Genomic DNA, 16,323 nt, shown 5'->3' with positions numbered 1-16,323 from the left:
CATACGCTTTTCTTTTTTGTTTGTTTATTTATGCCTTGATTCATATCTTTATTTGTTTATGTGTTGGAAGGTGTATAGAGACCGGATTTAGCCCATCAGAAGCGGCTGATACAAAGTATCAGAATAGCAATCTTCCAGAGAGGCGAGACAAAAATGTATACACACGGTTTCCACATGTTTAGGAAAAATACTATAATCTGAAACAGCGCGAGATAAGATTGCAACAGTAGAACAGTTAGGGTTTTATATGTACATAAGAACTAGAAATTCATTTCTAGTAAATAAACTGACAGTTGGGTGTACTGGATTTATTCCCGGAGAGTGTCCCTCCTGGTGTTATCTTGTAGTGAGGTTTAAAAGCATGAGAGTACACTGTAGGGCGATAATGAAGGGGAAGTGAAGGGAGTTTCACTTGAAGATGTTTGATTCACAGGTGAGCTTTCAATAAGCATTTAAAATCAGCAAATATGGTGCCAGCCTTATGTGAGAGGACAGGGTGATCCATACAATCAGTGCTTTAAATGGAAATTGAGAAGTCCTGGTACTCACTATACAGAGTTCCTATTGTGGCAGTAGGAAGGAGTTAAGGTATTATCTGTTCCATATTTAAAAATGCAGGTATTCAGTACAGGACCTGCCAGTTTAACCCCTTCGCTGCCAGGCCTTTCCCCCCTCCTGTGGCAGGCCTTTTTTTGGCTATTTGGGGCAGTTCGCGCTTAGGCCCTCATAACTTTTTGTCCACATAAGCTAGCCAAGCCAAATTTGCGTCCTTTTTTTCCAACATCCTAGTGATTCTAGAGGTACCCAGACTTTGTGGGTTTCCCCTGAAGGAGGCCAAGAAATTAGTCAAAAATACAGTGAACATTTCATTTTTTTAAAAAAATGGGGAAAAGTGGCTGCAGAAGAAGGCTTGTGGTTTTTTCCCTGAAAAAGGCATCAACAAAGGGTTTGCGGTGCTAAAATGACCAGCTTCCCAGCTTTCAGGAACAGGCAGACTTGAATCAGAAAACCCAATTTTTCAACACAAATTTGGCATTTTACTGGGACATACCCCATTTTTAAAATTTTTGTGTGCTTTCAGCCTCCTTCCAGTCAGTGACAGAAATGGGCGTGAAACCAGTGCTGGATCCCAGAAAACTAAACATTTCTGAAAAGTAGACCAAATTCTGAATTCAGCAAGGGGTCATTTGTGTAGATCCTACAAGGTTTTCCTACAGAAAATAACAACTGAAAAAGAATAATATTGAAATTGAAGTGAAAAAAACATCAATTTTTCTCTACGTTTTACTCTGTAACTTTTTCCTGCAATGTCAAATTTTCGAAAGCAATATACTGTTACATCTGCTGGACTCCTCTGGTTGCGGGGATATATAGGGCTTATAGGTTCATCAAGAACCCTAGGTACCCAGAGCCAATAAATGAGCTGCACCCTGCAGTGCGTTTTTCATTCTATACCGGGTATACAGCAATTCATTTGCTGAAATATAAAGAGTAAAAAATAGCTATCAAGAAAACCTTTGTATTTCCAAAATGGGCACAAGATAAGGTGTTGAGGAGCAGTGGTCATTTGCACATCTCTGATTCCGGGGTGACCATACTATCATGTGGATTACAGGGCATTTCTCAAATAGATGTCTTTTTTACACACTCTCTTATATTTGGAAGGAAAAAATGTAGAGAAAGACAAGAGGCAATAACACTTGTTTTGCTAATCTATGTTCCCCCAAGTCTCCTGATACAAATGATACCTCACTTGTGTGGGTAGGCCTAGCGCCCGCGACAGGAAACACCCGAAAACGCAACGTGGACACATCACATTTTTTGAAAGAAAACAGAGGTGTTTTTTGCAAAGTGCCTACCTGTAGATTTTGGCCTCTAGCTCAGCCGGCACCTAGGGAAACCTACCAAACCTGTCCATTTTTGAAAACTAGAGACCTAGGGGAATCCAAGATGGGGTGACCTGTGGGGCTCTGAGCAGGTTCTGTTACCCAGAATCCTTTGCAAACCTCAAAATGTGGCTAAAAAAACACATTTTCCTCAAATTTTGGTGACAGAAAGTTCTGGAATCAGAGAGGAGCCACAAATTTCCTTCCACCCAGCGTTCCCCCAAGTCTCCCGATAAAAATGATACCTCACTTGTGTGGGTAGGCCTAGCACCTGCGACAGGAAATGCCCCAAAACGCAACGTGGACACATCACATTTTTTGAAAGAAAACAGAGGTGTTTTTTGCAAAGTGCCTACCTGTAGATTTTGGCCTCTAGCTCAGCCGGCACCTAGGGAAACCTACCAAACCTGTCCATTTTTGAAAACTAGAGACCTAGGGGAATCCAAGATGGGGTGACCTGTGGGGCTCTGAGCAGGTTCTGTTACCCAGAATCCTTTGCAAACCTCAAAATGTGGCTAAAAAAACACATTTTCCTCAAATTTTGGTGACAGAAAGTTCTGGAATCAGAGAGGAGCCACAAATTTCCTTCCACCCAGCGTTCCCCCAAGTCTCCCGATAAAAATGATACCTCACTTGTGTGGGTAGGCCTAGCACCTGCGACAGGAAATGCCCCAAAACGCAACGTGGACACATCACATTTTTTGAAAGAAAACAGAGGTGTTTTTTGCAAAGTGCCTACCTGTAGATTTTGGCCTCTAGCTCAGCCGGCACATAGGGAAACCTGCAAAACCTGTGCATTTTTGAAAACTAGAGACCTAGGGGGATCCAAGATGGGGTGACTTTGGGGCTGTGACCAGGTTCTGTTACCCAGAATCCTTTGCAAACCTCAAAATGTGGCAAAAAAATCACGTTTTCCTCACATTTTGGTGACAGAAAGTTCTGGAATCAGAGAGGAGCAACACATTTCCTTCCACCCAGCGTCCCCCAAGCCTCCTGATAAAAATGATACCTCACTTGTGTGGGTGGGCCAGGTGCCTGCAACAGAATAAGGCCAAAAACTTGTAGAGATAGAGGGGATAGCACAGCGAGTTGATAAGGACATATTCTTCTTTTATACATCTTTAGGCTGACTCTGCTTTGGGGACCCACACAAGTGAGGTGTCATTTTACTTGGGAGACTGAGGGGAATGCTGGGGAGTAGGAATTGTGTGCTGGAGCGGTGATTGTACAAACAAAAGTCAGGAAAATATGCTTTTTTAAGCAAATTTTGCGGTTTGCAGAGGCGTCTGGGTAAGAAAATGTTGGGGGATCCACGCAAGCCACATCTCCCTGCAATCCTTGGGGTGTCTAGTTTTAAAAAATGTCTGGGTTTGGTAGGTTTCCCTAGATGAAGGCTGCACCCAGGACCAAAAACATAGGTGGCCCCTCCCCCCCAAACACAGGTAGTTTTGTAATATATCATTTTGATGTGTCCACATACGTCTGTGATGTGCCAATACTAAAATTGTGAAAAGAAACGCACTTAGGTTAGGTGAAAAAGACCCCTCACCCACCAACCAAGTTGGTGGCATGCTTCATCATCGGGGTCCCACCTTAGACACCTAGCGTGTCTCAAGTGTGCTGCGACGCCTGATTACAGCGGAGCAGGTTTTGTCATTTGTACCCCACATACTGGTTGGATTTGGCACGAGGGTGAGTGATGGTTCAGTAGATCAAATTTTATTAACAAGAGATTTCACAAAAGTGAAATGCACTGGTAATAACTGAAAGGCCAAAAAACTGAACCAATGACTCACAGTTCACAGCTGTAAAGCCACGACAAGGCACCAACCGCTTTACAGTCCATTCACACACCTTTCATACATGACATGCACAAGACCATTCACGCCGCCAGCCACGGGCCCAGCACATTACAAGACTCTCATCGACAGACAGCGCCAGTCAAGGGCCCATCACTTTCATGCGCCCACATGCCTGATACAGCAATCACACCAGCTGATGAGTGTGTGGACTGGCATTTGGCTGGCACCGCCAGCCAAGTGCCACCCCACCCACACTGCCAGCCAAGCCCCACCCCAAGCACACCACCAGCCAAGTGCCACCCCACCCACACCGCCAGCCAAGCCCCACCCCAAGCACACCGCCAGCCAAGCGCCACCCCACCCACACCGCCAGCCAAGCGCCACCCTACGCACACCGCCAGCCAAGCGCCACCCCACGCACACCACCAGCCAAGCGCCACCCCACGCACACTGCCAGCCAAGCGCCACCCCACCCATACCGCCCGCCAAGCGCCACCCCACGCACACCGCCATCACTTTTTTTTGTTTATAAACAACAAAGAAACCACTAACTAATTATAAAATAAGTACAAAACTACAAACACAAAAGCTCTAACTAAATACATGACAGTGTTGCCAACCGTGAAACTCAACATATGAAAATATAAAACAGACAGTTTACGCTCACGGTATTTCCCAAAAGTTTTTCCTTGTGTGGTAACTTCTAAAACAGCTGGGCACACACAGCCCAGGCTTTGAATGGCATTCGGGGCAGTACATCTGTCTCTCCCTCCAGATTAATCTCCGGACACATACTCTACATTTCTTTGTGGGCAAGTCTTTTTTGGGAGTGGGAGGAATGTGATCTGGAAAGTGCCGATCTTTCAATCTAGCCACATCCTCCACTCTTCTACTCTAAGAACTCTTGCCTGTTCTACCACAATAAGGCTTTCTATCACCGACTCCTGAAATTTAACAAATGTCATCCTTGACTCAGGTGAACAATCCTTGAATACAATAAAAGCATTAAAAGTTCCCAAATGAAATAAATGTAGGGCCAACTTTTTATACCACACATAAGACTTACGAAGAGCAATGTAAGGTTCCAACCTCTGATCTACTCTATCAACACCACCCATGTGCCTATTGTAGTCCAAAATGCATGCAGGTTTGCGCACTTCCGCAACCTGACCCCAAACAGCCACAGGGGAACTACTCTCATCATGGATGGTAGACAGCATGTACACATCCCTCCTGTCTGAAAATTTCAGAGCTAGCAGCTCATTATTCCGCAAGGCACTGCACTGTCCCCTCTCAAGTTTTTTACAGACAAGCTCCCTTGGATAGCCTTTCCGGTTAGAACGGATTGTGCCATAAGCAACAGTGTCCACTCTAAACAACTCCTTGAACAACTGCACTCCAGTGTAGAAAGTATCTACGTACAAATGGTGACCTTTGTTAAACAGCCGTCTACCAAGTTCCCACACAATTTTTTTGCTAACTCCAAAAGTGGCCGGACAACCAGGAGGGTCAATACTGGAATCCCTACCAGTGTAGACCCTGAAATTATACACATATCCTGTACTGCTTTCTGACAACATATACAATTTAATCCCATACCGTGCCCTCTTACTAGGAATGTACTGCTTAAAAACTAAACGCCCCTTGAAAAGGACCAAAGACTCGTCCACACTTATCTCTTTGCCTGGAACATAGACCTCTGAAAACCGATCTACAAAATGATCAAGGACAGGCCTAATCTTAAAAAGACGGTCACAATTAGGGTGATCTTGTTGCAAGGCTAAAGCATTGTCTACAAAATGCAGCATATGAAGAAGAAGCAAATACCGATTACGTGTCATAGTTGCAGGAAATATAGCCGTTGCCATCAAGGGACTAGTAGACCAATAAGAAGCCAGTGATGGCTTCCTGATCAACCCCAGATATTTGGGAACTCTAGACTGAGGCTTAAGTCTGGCAGGGTTGTCCCTCAAATATTGCTCTGCATACAAATTAGTCTGCTCCACAATCTCTTCCAAAAATACATCGTCCATAAACAAGTGAAAGAAGTGGACAGCAAAAAGTTTTCCGTATTGACTCTACACCCTGGGAGACCAGTAAATGCAGGTAACTGTGGCTGCTCCATGTTTGGGGCAATCCAGGTGTCAGGTCTTCTAATGGGAAACCCTTCAGCCCCAGGCTGCTGCACTCTTGGCACATCAATGTCCTCCTCTACAACAGGCCCTTCATCTGCACTGAGAGTAGCTTCCTCATCAGAAGAATACTCTCGGACAGAAAACTCACTTCCAGAATCTCCCACTTCCTCTTCTGCCTCAGATGCAGAGTCAGTCTCGTAATCATGGTCTGAAGACGACTCAAAGAGCATGCCAACAACCTGCTGAGCGGTCACTCTGCGGCTAGCCATTAACCTCACTAACAACAAATGGATTGCCAACAACAACTAGCACTAAAATAAGTAATAAACAAAGTGTAGCTTTATCACAAAGAGTTATGTACTAAAAAACTTTACCACTCACTTGCCTGAAAAAGTTACTCACCAAGCAACTGCTCTACACAGACACAGCAATCACCAATGATATCCCACTAAAAAGAAAAAAGAAAAAAGCAAATTAGACGTATGACAACACAAATATCATTGTGCTCAAATCTAAGGACAATTTCACACACAATACTGCATTTAGTACACCACCTACAAACATGTCATTCATGCATGTCAACAATACTCCTTTGGAGTAAATTGCTTTCACTTACCTAAAACATGCAACTATGCAAACCGCAGGACAACTACTGCCAAAACTGCAAGGATCCACAGCAAAGGAAGCAAAAGCGTTGAACTAGAAGAAAAAGAAGAAATAAATTGTTATAATCCCAAATACAAATACTTCGCCAGTTGACAAACACCCCACCACCAAGAACTTAGAAATTGTCCCTGGTACCTAAGTGGATTCTGCCTCCCTTGGGGGCAGATGGGCGTTAAAAATACGTGACCGATCTGCCCCCAAGGGGGGCAGAAATGGGCAACAGCTCTGTGCCCGCCTTAGGGGGCGACCCTTCCCAAAGGGGGCACCCCCAGCACAAAACAAAAAAAGGGTAACAAAAAAAATAAATCCCTGGCCTATTGGTGGTTTCTGCTCTCCTTGGGGGCAGATGGCAGAGATGGCCAATACGAACTTTCCCCACTTTGGGGGGCGACCCTTGCCCAAGGGGTGCCCCCAAACACACACCACACACACACACAACACACAATCCCTGGCACCTAGTGTGCTTTGACCCCCCCGGGGGCCAGATCGTCCAAAAACATGGCTGATCTGCCCTCGGGGGGGGCCGAAACAGAAAAAAAAAATAGCCCCCCAGGGGAGCGACCCTTGCCCAAGGGGTCGCCCCCAAAATAAACATATAAAAGTAAATCCCTGGTGTCTAGTGGATTTCCCCCCCACCCCCCCGGGGGCAGATCGGCTGAAAAATCGGCGATCTGCCCCCGGCGGGGGTGAAATACTGTTGCCCAAGGGGTCGCCCCCAAAATAAACATACCCCCAAAAACTCCTGCAATCGTGGAGCAGGAATCCAGTGAAAACAGGCACGGGGAAAGGAAAAACCCTTTCCTTTCCCCCCTGTGTCTGTTTCCCCCCCCCAAAACCTCCAAAAAGGGAAGGACTTACCAATAGAAGTCCTCTTCCCTCGACGTGCTGGAAGCAAATGGCTTCCAGCGCGTCCCGACAACACTTGATGACATCGGCGCGCTGTGCGCGCACTGACGTCATCAGATTGCCAGGGGGTCGGGGGTGGAAGGGGAGGGCTTCCCCTTCCATCCCCGCCTTGGTGGGGTGGGTGGGGTGCACATGGGTGGAGCGCTAGCGCTCCCCCCAGTTCCCGTGTCTTGGACGAGGTGACCTCGTCAAAGGCACACAGGAACCGCTGCCTTGGACGAGGTCACCTCGTCCAAGGCATGCGAGTGGTTAAAGTACTGTATACAACTGCAGCATTTCCAGGGAAGGTTCGGAAGAGAGTGTTATTTTTCTTGAAGTCGGTGAATAATAGTCTGAGGTTTCCTGTGTTCCTGAGGTTCTGTAAAGTGCCTGAGGTCTTCCATTTTTGGGTCCATTTCTGCAGGTTTGGCCTTGTATGTTGACCATGTTGTTTTGGAGGAGCTTCTTGACCCTACTTGAGTTAAATGACACTTGTTTACACTTGGATGTGAAAGACTAGGCTGCTGTCTGTAAAATTGTGCTATTTGCGCATAATTACGCTGGTTTGTGGACTGCACACTAAAGTACACAAAATATGTGATGGGTGGGATGTTTGAATGAATCTCAACTACTGGTGAGTACTTGGGACCGCATCCCAATCCATCGTTTTTTTGCCCACAATGCCACCTCAAATTAGCTCCAGCCGGTGCCTACTTTGAGCTGGTAGTTGTAGGTAGGGTCCATCGGCACTTATTTTAGGGCCGGCTCTTACTTTTTCTTATCAACCATTGATCTAGAACAAGAGCAAGAAAAGCACAAAAGATGGAGAGAAGGAGAAAGAGTCTTTGCATGTTTTTTGAGCCCCAGCTAGTAGTCAGTTCAGGTGAGTCTGGATTGGTAAGATATATGCCCATTTTGGGGGCATGGCCAAGATGGTGGCGTAGGAGGATGCGTTTTACCGGAGCTGCGTAGCCCAGGCCTGAAATGGCGGCACGGCGGTCCCGGGCCCCCTTCCATTGAGCAGCCCCCAGCGATTCTAGGGCCCGGCAGAGCTCAGCAGCCGGGCGGGGTGCTCCGGGGCTGTGTGAGGTGGGCTCCGTGGCCGGGCTGCGGCAGCGCTAAGGCCGCGTGGGGCTGGTGCTGCGGACCGAGCCGCGCAGTCTGCTCGGCCCGAGCCTGCTGGAGGAGGCGGCGGCCAAACTCAGGAGCTGAGTGGGCGGCTAGGGCAGGGCAGCGCAGGTAACAGGTTGGAGGGCGGTGGGGTGAGAGCGTGGCATCGGTGCGCGCTCTGAGCCCCCTGGCCCAAAAACAGCCTCCAGGTTGTTGGAAGGTGGCCCTGCGAGGCCCGGGGCGGCCCTGCGAGACCCGGGGCGGCCCTGCGAGACCCGGGGAGGCCATTTTTGATTGTCGGGCCTGCCTGGGGCCCACTGGAGTGGCGGGCCTGAGGGCCCTGAAGCTCCTCCAGAACAGGGGCAAAGGAGAAACTCGGCAGGACTGATCGGCCCGCGGTGTTACTGCGTGCTGGCGGGAGGTGGCCCTGTGTGGCTGGTGCCCGCCGAACCTGGGGACCTACGAGTCCAGACTTGGCTGATGGGGTCCCAGGGAGCTGGGACGTGGTAAATGGTCTCCCTGGTTCTGTCTACGGGAGTGAGGGGCTCAGCTGGACTAGTCGGCCCACGGCAGGGGTCAGGAGGATCCGTGGAGTGTGGTCACCTGTGGTGGATGGAGCGGAGGTTGTATAGCACTTTGAGAGCAACAATGACATCCACCAAACCTAAAAGGGAGCAGTCTGTAAGGGAGATGCTGACGAGATCACACCCGTTGCAGAGCAAGCAAGCTGAGGCCTTGGCCCCGGCTCGTGGGGCTGAGGGAGAGGCAGAGACCGATGGAGAGTCTCCGGTGACAAAAGGCTTTCTTACCTCCTTATTCAATTCGCTGAGGGTGGATTTGAAGGAGCTTCGTAGAGATATCTCCCAGGAGATGCGGGAGCTGGGGACTGATATTACCTCCCTGGGGGAACAGGTGTCCAGCATGGAAAACAACCTCCTCGTCAGAGGTGAGGATGTCGAGCAACTTCAACCGGAACTTCTCCGATTGCGTGAACAGCAGGAACAACTGCAGATTGTGACCGAGGACTTGGAGAAACGGTCTCGGCACCATAATATACGCATTAGAGGGGTGCCACACGGAGCCGAGGGAGAGGACATTAGGGAGTTTGTCACGGCCTTGTTTCGCTCCCGCTTGGATTCTGAAGACACGCACAAGATTACATTAGATCGGGTCCACAGGCTGGGCCAGGCGGGGGCTGCGGGAGCGCACCCTCCGGACTTTTTAGCGTGAGTTCACAACTTTATGGCTAAAGAGGCTATTTTCCAACGAGCCCAGAATCTTCCTCAGAATCAGTTTCGGGGACACAGCCTGCAGCTCTATCAAGACCTCTCCATGCTGACGCTGCAGAGGCGCAGAGAGCTCAAGCCCATCACGAATCACCACCAAGTCAACTCCACGCCCTACACATGGGGCCATCCTTTTAGACTTGTCTTCCACTGGGGAGACCAGATGAGACAGGTGAAGTCTCTGCAAGAGGCGCGCCGGGAGGGGGCCCTGCTGCGCTCCAGTCGGGATGGCGGAGGAAAGAAAGAAAGCAGAGGCCGTCCCACCCATCGTCTAAGAAACGGGCTCGGGAGAGACAAGCCATTCTGAATAGTGTCACTGCCGGCACCTGCCCTTAGATTTTGCTTCTAGCTGGTAGCCAGCGGGTGAGCCTGAGGACCTTCCTGCGGAACTGATGTGCACAGGACTGATACTGGGCCTGGGGGGGCGGGGCTTCTGGATACTAGGAGTGGGCCCCATGAATGTTTCGGACCTTGGTCTGGAGCTATACCTCGCAATGGACCTTCTGTAAAGGACTTGAATGTTTATTAATATGCACCTTTTGTGCTTTCTTGTCTAGTCCTAATTTACGCCCCTGCTAGAATCACACTCTCCTCTGGAGCCCGCTATGATACCATGTGCTTGCCCTACCCGGGATGGTTCCCAAACCCAGCCCCACTGAGGAAGTCAGCTGTCATGGCTGTTTGCTTTATTCTTTGCGCCTGAATTTTAAGTGTATAAGCCTCAATGTCAGGGGCCTGAATAATCCTTCAAAGAGGCTAGCAGTCTTGTCCTTCTTAGAGCACTCTGGGTGCCATGTTTGTTTGATACAAGAAATACATTTGCTGGCTACTGATGTGTATCGCATGCGCTCTAGATGGTTCCCCCTGCAGTTCTGGTCGTCTGCTCCCACTAAGCATGGTGGGTTTGGCGATTTTGTTTTCGAGGTCCTTCCCTGGGGAAGTCATTGCTAAGATCCATGAGGTTAAGGGCAGATACCTGGCTCTGAGAGTCCGTATTAGCTCCTTCCATTTTACAGTTGCAACCATATATGCGCCAAACACTCAATAAGAAAGTTTTATCAAGCAGGCCTTGTCCTCGACACTCACAACCCCGGACAGGGCGATGCTTGTGGGAGGGGATTTTATTATTGTCATGGACAATGGCTTGGACAAATCGAGGCAACAATATGGGCAGTCTGGGGCCCTGAAATCGGCTGGGTTGCAGTGGCTGTCTGACTGTGACCTGGAGGATATTTGGCGGACAGCTCATCCAGGCCTCTGCGATTATTCGTTTTATTCAGCTGCCACAAAAACTTACGCGCGTATAGATTGTTTTTTAGCCTCCTCAGAGTTCCGTTCTAGGGTGTGGGAGACTTCAATAGAGCCCAGGACTCTGGCGGATCACGCTCCTGTATCTGTTACGGTTCACCTGGGTCTTGGCCGAGCACGGGTACTGGGTTGGCGCTTCCAAGAAACGATTTTGCAGTCCCCCGATATGGTAAATGCTGTGAGACGAGCGATCAGAGACTATCTTGCCCAGAATGATAATGGGCTAACGAGTTTAGAGACCCTCTGGGAGGCGCTTAAAGTGGTCATACGGGGGGGGGGGTGATATCCCTTTCAGATAAAGAAAATAAAGCCCGCAGGGACCGGAGGGAGGTTCTGGAGAGGAGAGTGGCCGCCCTGGAGCGCTCTCATAAGCACACAGGAGCTCCCAGAGTCTGTAGAGAGTTAGAGAAGGTGCGCATGCAGTTGAAGAGGTTGGATTGGGACAGAGCGGAATATGCGCTAGTGCGACTGAAACACAAATATTACACAGGGGGCGATAGATGTGGGAAACTCCTGGCTCAGAAGTGAAGGGCTCAGAGGCATGCCTCTGCCATAAAGATGGTACGTTCCCCCTCTCAGGGGGAGGCGCACACTGATACGCAAATCGCGGAGGCCTTTCCCGATTTTAACAGGGTGTTGTATGCGGAGGACACGACCATTGCTCTCAACCTCTCCTCCTATCTTTCTGATTGTAAAGTTACGCTACTCAGGGAGCAGGATGCAGATCTCCTTGACCAGCCTATTGGTTGGAGGAGGTAATTTCGGCCATCTCGCGTCTGAGGGTGGGGAAATCGCCTGGCCCGGATGGCTTTACTCCACTTTTCTATAAAACCTTTTGTCCGGAGCTGGCCCCTGTGCTCACCCGGCTGTTTAACTCTTTTACAAAGACCAAGACCCCTGCCCCCAGTGTGCTTGAAGCCCTTATTACGGTTATTCATAAACCTGGGAAGGACCCGGAGGAGTGTGGATCATATCGCCCTATTTTGCTCGTAAACATAGATGCCAAGCTGTTTACAGGCATATTAGCGCAGCGCCTCAACCCCTATATGCCCAGGCTAATTGACCCAGACCAGACGGGTTTTATACCCCAGCGGAAATGCGGGGATAATGCGAAACGTATTCTACACCTGATAGATAAAATACATAGGTCCCATAGGGAAGCTATCCTCCCCACTATTGACACGGAGAAAGCGTTCAATAGGGTGCACCGGCCCTATCTTTTCCGGGTGCTGGAGCGCTTTGGGGTTGGGCCGACACTCCTGACTTGGATCAAATGCGTCTATCATGAGCCTAGTGCTGCGGTCCGCGTTAATGGAACGGTTTCTCTGCCGTTTCCGATAAGAAGAGGAATGAGGCAGGGGTGCCCGCTCTCCCCTCTTCTGTTTGCTCTCTATATGGAGCCTTTGGCTCAAAGACTTCGGGCTGACCCTCGAGTTACAGGCATCAAATTTGAGGGGGACTATCACGTGATCAGTCCATATGCTGATGATGTGAACCTTACGCTGGCAGAGCCTGTGACCTCACTTCCAGCGCTTGCAGACTCTTTGCATGCATTCGGTACAGTCTGGGGGTTTAAAGTGAATATGCAGAAATCTCAGATTCTGAACCTGTCGGTCTCCCCGGACCATGAGGAGGAATTGCGTTCTAGATTCCCTTTTTTATGGGCATCGTTGCACATCCCATACCTGGGCATAGTCTTGGCAAAGATGACCGCAAAGACGTCTCTTTTGAATTATGCCGCCCTTTCCAGAGAAGTACTAAAAGACTTAGAGCTTTGGGGGAAGCACAAATTATCTTGATTCGGCAGGATCGCTGCAATTAAGATGATCATTTTGCAGCGCATTCTCTATCTGTTTCAGACGCTGCCTCTGACTCCTCCGCCTAATACCATAGCTCTGCTTCAAAAGGCAATTCTGAAGTTTATTTGGGGCTGGAAATCCGCGCGGATCCCGCGACACATCTTATATCGTTCAAAGCTTGAGGGAGGACTGGGGGTTTCTTGTCTGTTAAAGTATTACCAGGCGGCTCAGTTGCGCTTTTTATTGGAGTGGAGTCGTCAGTTGACGGGGGAACACTGGTGTTTCATTGATCAGGCGGTTGCTGGGTCCCATATCTGGAAGGAACCCTGGCTGCGATGTAGGCACAGAGCGACAGGACTTTACTCATCCCCATCACTGGTGCGACTTTTGGGGTCTGGGATGCGATGGCGACTAGATGCGGCTTAACGACTTTCCCTTCCCCCATGACGCCGATATGTGCGAATCCGGAGTTTGCCCCTGGCCTACACTCAGAGGGCTTTCAGCGCATGCAGGCAAAAGGGTGTAAAAGAGTAGGGAGTCTATTCGACATAGATGGTATTATCCCCTTTGACCCGCTGAGGGAGACCTAAGACCTAACGGAAGCAGATAGATTTCCATATTACCAGGCCGTCACTGGGTACTGCAGCCAACAGTTAAACCCCTAGTGGCTAGAACACTTACATCATTTGAGAAATGGCTGGTAGGGAAGAAGGATGATTTGAAATTGATATCCGAAATCTACGTGCATCTCCTTAAGGCTATACCGCTCTCCAAGACGAAGGGACAGAAACTATGGGAGAGGGAGATTGGGAGAGAGCTGACGGAGGAGGAGTGGGAGAACATATATTTTAGGGTGTACCACACAGCTCACAATACACCGGGGGATGAAACGGCCTACAAGATAGCTACTTCATGGTACTACACCCCTGTGAGGGTGCAGGGGTGGGACTCTGCCAAATCTGAGCTCTGATCGAGAGGGTGTGGTAATACGGGCACCCTCATTCACTTATTGTGGCACTGCCCAAAACTGCAAAGATATTGGAACAGCATTTTGGATGACATAGACAGGGTATTCCACACAGATATTTTGAGGCTCCTGTCATATACTATCTTTGGGTTGCCCAATCCTCTCACCTTTCCCCTCAGGTCTTTGAGAGGTCAACAGATCGCTCTTGCCCTCAACGCGGCACATCAGGTGCTTCTTGGTCTCTGGGGCACGGATAAGGTTCCGAGCTATACCTCATGGCTTTATAAGCTCTGGTATATCTTAGTGATGGAGAAATTAACCTTGTCCGCCAATCAGAGAGCAGACGAAACTGCTGTCCTGTGGAGGCCGTTTATTCAGATTCTATCTGCGGAATTCAACGAACTTACTTGTCCTGCATACTTACGAGTGCTACGGTTGCTTAGCCACACCTGATTGGGGTGGAGGTGGCCAGGGAGTGGGGTGGGTCATGTGATACAGCCCTGGTGGATGGTGGGGCGGGAGCTCGGGTGGACAAAGGGGAGGATTCTGGCTGAGTGTTGATGGGAGGAGTTACGTTGCTCTATCTTGTTTCTCTCTGTTCTATATTCCCTTTTTCTTACTTGCTGGTTTCCTATTATATGATACCTGCTCTCGTTATTATTGTTTGAGGTGCGGGAGAGGCAATGTTGCGCTGAGTCCAGGATATATCAATTCTCTCGCCTGGAACCCGTTTTGGGGGCCACAGATAGATGATGTTATTTGCTGCCGGCCATAAAGGTTGTAGGCATAGAGCTGTGTAATGTGTTCTTACCTCTTAAATCAATAAACAGATTTGATCTATATATGCACATTTCGTAGCCTCAGATAGGGGCCGAGCAGCTGAGAAAATGACAGCTTTGTGAGCTACAAGTTGGAACTTGGAGATGCCTGATTGAAGGTCATTACCATGTTGAGGTCTCAAGATGACACTTGGTTCGACTATAGTTTTTAAAGCTTTTGTGGGAATTGCCAGCAGAATTACTGTTTTAAGTCTCATCCTTCAGGCCGCATCTGCGCATCGATGCTAGTCCAGAGAGTCAAGAATGCCACAGAGGCCATCTTTGCATCTCAGAACAAGTGTTAGTTTGTCTGGCACCACCCTGGTCAAAAAGGAACACAGCATGCACTGAGCAAGGAAGTTTGGTGCCTTAGTCAAGGTGGCATTTTGCAGTTGGTGAGCTAATCACACAGTAAAGTAAAATGTTATTTTCAATGTTTACATCTTCTTATTCAGAGAAAAGACAACAAAACACAGTACAAACGATTGTCCATTAAGCAAAAAGTCTTCACCAAATGAACTGCTGATTGTAATTTTAACAGTTATCCATTAAACTCTTCGTAGAGATAATCCTGCGCGGATACTTTGGTACAAAGGGCACTTAAGGGAGAAGAAGAAGAAAACAGGAAACAAAACAGAATCAAATCAATCAAGCATAACAACAAATCTAAATACGCCCCCTGTCCCTGAACCCCCAAAGAAGAAACCCTGAAAATTGATACTATTGGACTTTCCTTTTCCCACCACCAACACTTAAATGACAGAACCATTAGCCACGGTCAGTGGACAGACCTGCAAGAAATGCCATTTCCACCATGTTCCACTCCGATCTTCACTGGGAATCCCACAGAGGCAACAAGGCTCCTTAGCTACAATTTCCCTCTTTATTGTCAACAGCTATTATTTTCTACACAGAGTGTTAGGGTGTAGGTTAGGAAAGAAAAACAAGCGGCTGTTGCCACTTGTCACCACCTTTTTGTGCATCGATTTGCAGAAATTAGAGTCACTATCCCTGCCTTTCTGGATTTGTTGTCCACTGAGTTGTCTTTTCGTCACTTTTGAAAGAGGTGGTACACATGCTTCACACTTCTTTGCGCTGGCTCTACCTGCAGCTCCAACATTTCACTCAGAGGCACTTTCCATCTTATCCAGCAACATATTTGCAGGTAGCAGTGATTGTATTCCGAGCACCCAAACTATTTCTACTCTCCAGAGACTAATTTCAAGTTCCAGATGGGTGTCCAATTTCAGAATAATGAAAGGCCTTAAAATTTGCAGTATCAACGCCTGTGGAATCAGTTTCCATGAGTCGAGAGCCACTGTCTCCATCCTGTTTATTGTTGCTTTATGGCAGGGTAGGGCTGGTCTATAGGGCAATCTGACAGTGCCAGAAGAGCTGGGCTGACAGGTCAGGGTGTGGGCTGTTTTTGGTTATTTGTTGGCCTGTTTTATGATCTAGTGCAGTGGTTCTTAAACTTTTCACTGCTGTGGACTCCCACTTAATAATTACTGGAATACAGGGATCGCCACCAAATCTTAATTGGAATCAGGGGCTCTCACTGAGTCAATAATGGAACCCGGGGACCACATCCTAAGCAATTTTGATGACTTGAACCACAAAGCAATACATAATAGAAACAAGCATTTATCTAATAAATACAC

Source organism: Pleurodeles waltl, chromosome 1_2 (assembly GCF_031143425.1).
Source record: "Pleurodeles waltl isolate 20211129_DDA chromosome 1_2, aPleWal1.hap1.20221129, whole genome shotgun sequence".
Taxonomy (NCBI): Eukaryota; Metazoa; Chordata; class Amphibia; order Caudata; family Salamandridae; genus Pleurodeles; species Pleurodeles waltl.
This window is presented reverse-complemented; position numbering follows the sequence as displayed.